At 40.6% G+C, this 6,768-nt stretch overlaps 1 long non-coding RNA gene across 1 annotated transcript; it reads left to right on the top strand.

Annotated features, from left to right (window-relative positions):
- The first annotated feature begins 2,704 nt into the window (after positions 1–2,704).
- Positions 2,705–4,784, top strand: LOC116066190. Its single transcript, XR_004108910.2, has 6 exons — positions 2,705–2,920; positions 3,311–3,368; positions 3,762–3,814; positions 3,897–4,101; positions 4,209–4,296; positions 4,467–4,784. It is a non-coding gene; the product is annotated as an uncharacterized LOC116066190 (long non-coding RNA).
- Positions 4,785–6,768: the final 1,984 nt, after the last annotated feature.

The raw sequence follows: 6,768 nt of genomic DNA, 5'->3' as shown, positions 1-6,768 counted from the left end.
TCTGTCCAGGAGAATTGTTACATTCCTTATTAGAAAAATGTAAAGGTTACAAATGTCCTGCTGTAGCAGCCGGTTTTTGGACCATTTTGTTTGTACTGTATAAGCAAAGTGTTAGTGTTACATCTCAGTTAGGTTAGGTACTTGTAGGAATTGTGCAATAATGACAGATTCACACGTTTCTTTTGTTTACAGTAAATAAATAATAAACAATTACAAATCTTAAAGTCAAGTTCATAAAGTAACTTTCTTTGCATTCATTTGATTCGCAATTAAGATACACTGGTAAGAATGGCTTTCCATTGTTAATATGTACTTAAAAACAGTTCTGAAATGCAAAATAATAGAATTTTATTCATGTGATAAAACATGCGATTAATTGTGATTAACTATAGAAATTTGGCGATTAATTGCGATTAAAAAAATTAATCGTTTGACAGCCCTAGTTAAAACATAATAAAATATATGACACACTGGTATCGGATCGGTACTCGGTATCGGCCAATACGCAAGTTCAGTTATCAGAATCGGTATCGGGAAGCAAAAAATGGTATCGGGCCTGGTAAGTGGCCTGGCTTTAGAGATGGCAATGTCGGTCGGTCAGCCCAACACTTTAGGCCAGACTGAAATATTCCAACAACTACTGGAAGGATTGCATTGCAATTCAGAGGATGACACACATTGGTGATCCCCTGAGTTCCTCCCCTGACCCAATGAGGTTTACATTTTTTTTATTTTAGTGACATATCTCTAAAATTATTAGATGGATTGCCATGAAATTTGATGCTAATATCCATGGTCCCCACTGGATGAATCCTAGTGACTTTATTGATGCTCTGAAGTTTCATCTATCCCCACTAGCAGGACAAAGTTTTTACATGTATATCTAGAAGTGCATCCAAAACGCTTCGTAGAGGAAGCCTTTTAGTGTGTTTAGGTTTACCAAAGACTGGTTGTGGGAAAACAAGAAAGCCAAGTCTTTTCTGTTGGAACAGTCTTTCTCCCTGAGTTATTCTTCAGTGTGTCTGTGGTGTGGCAATCATTCCACTTGAGGCTCTCTGCCACTGCTCCCAGCCCCAAAGCAATCACCTCACTCAATCTCCACCATGAATCTCCCCTTCCACACATGCACATCTGGCTTATCAAGCATCGCACACACAGGCCCTCTCAGGTCACGTCAGTATCAGCTCACCACTGAAAAGACACTAAACTGATATCATAACATCAACAAACTGCTAATCAAAAGACCTGTCGTAACAATTGTCATTGCTAGCATATTGAGCATTTAGCTGCAAGGACAGAGCTGCTAGCAAGGCTGTAATGGAGACTTGATAACTAGGACTGTAACTGTAGCTGGTTGGGAATAGGTGACCACTGTGGTGCATCGGTAAGAATGCAGTCGAATGCTCTGATGCTTTTCAATAGATTTATTGGCAGCCAGCCGATGACTGTCTGTGTCTTTGTGAGTGTGTGTATAGTTCTACAATAATCAAATACAAAAGGGAAATATCTGCATACAAGTAAAAATGACAGTGATGACAGGATGCAATTAGAAAGGCTAATAAATGTTCAGACATTTTTAACACCTCACTGAAGACATGTCACGTGCCAGCCTGCTTCAAGACCTCAACCATAATCCCTGTCCCCAAGAAGCGAAGGACCACAGGACTTAATGACTTCAGACCCGTCGCCCTGACCTCTGTGGTTATGAAGTCCTTTGAGCGCCTTGTGTTTTCACACCTCAAAGCCATCACCGACCCCCTCCTGGACCCCCCACAGTTTGCCTACAGAGCCAATACGTCTGTAGACGATGCAGTCAACCTGGCCCTACACTACATCCTCCAGCACTGGACTCCGCAGGAACCTACGCCAGGATCCTGTTTGCCTTTAATACCATCATCCCGGCTCTGCTCCAGGAGAAGCTCTCCCAGCTAGGCGTGCCTGACTCCACCTGCAGGTGGATCACTGACTTCCTGTCTGACAGGAAACAGCATGTGAAGCTGGGGAAACACGTCTCCAACTCACAGACCATCAGCACCGGATCCCCCCAGGGATGTGTTCTTTCTCCTCTGCTCTTCTCCCTGTACACCAACAGCTGCACCTCCAGTCACCAGTCCGTCAAGCTTCTGAAGTTTGCGGACGACACCTCCCTCATTGGACTCGTGCCTACAGGTGGGTTGCTGACCACCTGGTGACCTGGTGCAATCAAAACAATCTAGGTCTCAACGCTCTAAAGACAGTGGAGATGGTTGTGGACTTCAGGAGGAACTCAGCCTCACCTGCCCACATCACCCTCTGTGACACTGTGGAGTCTTTCCGCTTCCTGGGAACTATCATCTCCCAGGACCTCGTCAAGAAAGCCCAACAGAGGATGTACTTCCTGCGGCAGCTGAAGAAATTTAACCTGCCAAAGACAATGATGGTGCACTTCTACACAGCCAAACCAGCTCCATTTAAGTTTTTGAAGTAGCATATAAAAGGTTTGCAGTCACTTGATTTAGATTCACTCAAAAATGATTGGTCTTATAAAATCTAAGTAAGATAAACAGCATAGCAAGAGAATATTTATTTTTAAGCTGATATCAATTTTTCTAAAAACAATACTTTTGTGTTTGATTTCGGGTTTTTAACTGTAGGCTATTAGGTGAAATACTTAAAACGAGAATCTATCAATAGAACGATTTTCACAACTAAGAAAATTCACTTCTTTCATTTCACATTTCACTTCAAAAGTGGCTCAGTTCAGTGTACAAATCCAACCGTTCACCCCCATGCCGGTAGGGGGAAGACAGTGCCTCTGCTTTCAGGTGACCGACTGAAGTCCTGTCCTGACTTCCGTTTTGTGCTATTTGTACATACACCAAAGTCCTTCTGGATACACAGAACTTGGCCTGGGAACCCGTCTTCTTTCAGTGGCTTTCAGGTAAATATTTATCATATTGCTATTGTGTCCGGCGGAGATGTTGTTGCTCACTGCGCCTCTATTGTACCTCCTAAGTTGCCGTAGCTTCCGTCTCCTCCTCCGTCTTGTACTCGTACTGCTCACTGCTGAGGTAGGTTGCGTGTAAGAATCTGCTGCGCCATTTTATTGTTTTCTTTGAAAATTGTGATGTGACCCTTCACTTTTTAGAGCCTCAAAGCTAATACGATATTAAGTAAGCTGTTTAGTGCCGTTTTTACGGTTAAATATAAGTTTAAACGATGCTTTGTTAACTCTTTTTATTTTCGTGCCATTTTCGTTTCTGTGCAATGTAAAATAACAGAAGCTCTGCAGCCCAGTTTGAGTGTGTAAATTCTGTTATTTAATGTTTAGGAGCAGATAAAGGAAACAGTAGACCAGAAGCCAAATAATGTGATATTGTCTTCTGCAGGTATGTGTATTTCTTTGTTAGACGTTATACTCTTTTTGTTATCTGTGCAGTCACCCAAACCCACGGACTGTTTAACTTTGCCCACTGAAACTGTTGACATGTATAAAACGTTGGTTCTCATGTTTGTCACATAGGCTATATTGTTATAATTCAAGTAAGGTTTTCCCAGTATACTCTAATTTCTCCTGTTGGCTAGCAATGTGCATATTAAGAGTTGAGTGAGATGCTATACTGTGATGTGATTTTTGTGTATGTATGGTAGAAAATGAGATCACCCTCACAATACAGTCTTGTATTGCTGAGGAGCAGCTTTGAATTTTCCATTTCCAAATAAATACAATTTCATGACGAGGAACTTGAGAGTAACTTAACGTTTGTTGTTGTTGTAAACAGCAGAACTCATCACACAGAGGGAGGTGGCTCAGCCATGGAGACGGAAATGAGAGGTAAGAAAACTCACTTAAGTTGTTCACATATGCAAGTATATAATGTATAACACTAAAACTAACACCATTCATTTTTCCATAGCCATGAGGACATCCATTACCCGCATGGCACAGCGGATGGACGCATTTGAGGAGAAGATGGATGAGCTGCTCATGCTCTTAAGGACACCTTAAAGTCACCTCCCTCTGCTCCAGTCGATGACATGTTGCTGTCACCCTGCTCGACAGTCACCGAGCTGCAGGAGTTCAACAGGAGTCCCGGTCAACAGGAGAGGAGGAACAAAATGGTAATTAAGTGGCCATTTTATTGTTCACACCATTATTATGCTTAGCTTGGCTGATAAGCGGTTTTAATTTGACTTGTAACTTTGCTTCATTTTGACTTCTACTCTAGCGGCCTCTCAGAAAAACGTCCCCACGCTGACTGCAGCAGACACGGAGGACTTGATTGGGCAAGTGCTTAAGTTTGCCCCACACAGACAGTAAATTGAAATTTTTCTATGTGATGTTCATAATAATAATGTTCATAATAATCAAAAACTATCAATATTTGTGATTTATTTATTGTTTATTGTGATTGATATTTGTCTTGCTTTTGTCAACGTGTTCATTCTTAGTATGACATATCAAATTTTTGTTTCTTTCTTTTTAGGCCAGCTGAGAAGGACTGAGCCTTTAAAACCATGGAGCTCTATGTTTTTGCAGAAGCATGGCCTACTACAAGAGCTGTTGGCCATCTTCTACACTGCTGCCATCCTCCTGCCTCCTCCCCTCTGGCAGGCGCTACAGATCCCTGCACACAAAAACAACCAGACACAAGAACAGCTTCTTTCCACTGCCATCACTCTCCTGAACTGCTGATAAGTGGGGTCATCCCCACCTTGGCCATTCACCTACACATTACATACTTTATCATTCCAATATGCATCTTGCACACTACATTTGCACTATGATGTGTCTATATGGCCAATAAAACTGATTCCAATTCTTGTATATATATATATATATATATATATATATTTTTTTTTTTTTTTTTAGGCCATTTATATTTTTTGTATTTTGTTAATTTTATATTGTATATTAAAGTTTTAAATCCCATCAAGTTTGCCTGTTCATTCATTCCTGCTAATATATAATCATTCCTGCTCATACACAGACAGTTTAAAGTAATAATAAAATTGGTACCATGGTTGCTAAAGTTTTTTAAAGGTTAGGGGAATGTAAAAAACGTTAACGTTAGGTTACGTTCTCCGAACGTTCGATGTAAGCCAGAACGTTAAGAAATCTTTCCATGGGAACCAAAACCTAACCAAAAACCCAACCTTGAGGGAACGTTCCCACCACCAGAAGAACGTTCTGGGAACCATAAATTGTTAGCTGGGCCAGCTTCTGTTTCTGCAAAAGAATGTACAGATTCCAGCCAGTGGTGGACTATGAACTGGTTACACACACACACACACACACACACACACACACCTAAATGTGTATCCATTATGTGATTCTGACACATCACAAAAGTTCTGTTGAATGGACTGTAGTTGCCACAGTTCTAAAAAGAAAGGGCCTAATTTTAAGAAGTTCAATGTGCCCAGTCGAGTTCACATTTCAACAGTCAACCTGGTAGCTGAAATCTTTAAACCACATTTAGCAGTATTTTTTTGTTTGATCTGAGTACAGCACTTTAAAGCTAAATATAAAAGCTCTTTTTATTTAACAGTTTTATACTTGAATTAAATGTATTTGAAAGCTGGCCAAAGCTTGGCACTTTTGCAGTTTTTAGTTTTTATTTTTGTATGAAGACATATAAAGTAATATCAAACTACATTTAATTTGTTGTGTTTCATTTCTTTTAAATTGTATGTCTACTGCAATCACATGGGAAAAGTAACTACATTTACATACTGTGAATCGTTTTTTGAATCGAGAATCGTTTTTGAATCAAAAATCGACTGAATCGAATCGTGAGTCTAAAAATCGGAATCGAATCGTGACATTTTCTGAATCGTACACCCCTAGTAGCTACAGCTGCTTATATCAAAATAACCAAATAATATACCAAATAGCACACATCAGCTCCTTATTAAACAGCCTTCTTACTGCTGGGATCTCAGTAACAGCAACCCAAACATAGTTCTCTAATACAAAACCATTGTAAACACGATAATAATTATAGTGTCATGTCATGTGAGTACACACATAAGCACAGTAGTGTAACACTAATAATACTAAGCATTAGCATGCTGCTAGCGAACTTTATGCTAACATACTGCTTTTCAACTGTATCCCACAACAGACAACATTCATATAAACCCAAGGCACCGAAATACACATATGTAAACATTTACACCAGTTTACTCACATGTCTCTGAACGCACGCATGCACAGATGGCGACACAGACGACAACTTAAGAAATACCTACGGTGTGTTTCTCTCGGCCACTCTCACTACTAACTTAGAAGCGAAACTTAACTTGTCCTCTCTGTGACCCCGAAAACAAAGGCACTGATTGGCTGATCCCCGAACATAAATAACAAGTCCTTTTTTACACTTAACGTCTTGATGTTATTCGATGGGTTTTCTAACTACTAAGCCACCCTGGCACCAATCCAGCCTGATCACCCGAGTGCAGGGGTCAAACAGACTTGAACGAGGAAGCACTCAAGACTTTTTTTTTTTTTTTAGCACTCAAGACATGGGCCATAATCTGCCATCAGGAGGAACGTATTAACCTGTGCGATACAGTTAATTGCATAGGCACTTTTAACGTGTGCTTGGTCATCAGCTTTTGAGGGGACAAAGGGCAAAGCGAGTAAGGGGAGATGGAGGTCTGAGAGGTAGAAGACAGGAAAGAGATGGACGTAGAGAAGAACGCTAGATGGACAGCCCACTCTTCTCTCAGCGTATGTCCACACCAGATAACTTGTTGTCCTTTAGCTGCTGCTGAGGCTATTCT

The sequence above is a fragment of the Sander lucioperca genome, chromosome 19 (assembly GCF_008315115.2).
Source record: "Sander lucioperca isolate FBNREF2018 chromosome 19, SLUC_FBN_1.2, whole genome shotgun sequence".
In the NCBI taxonomy this organism is placed as follows: domain Eukaryota; kingdom Metazoa; phylum Chordata; class Actinopteri; order Perciformes; family Percidae; genus Sander; species Sander lucioperca.
Note: the sequence above shows the minus strand (reverse complement) of the source record. Positions and strands in the feature narration are given on the sequence as shown.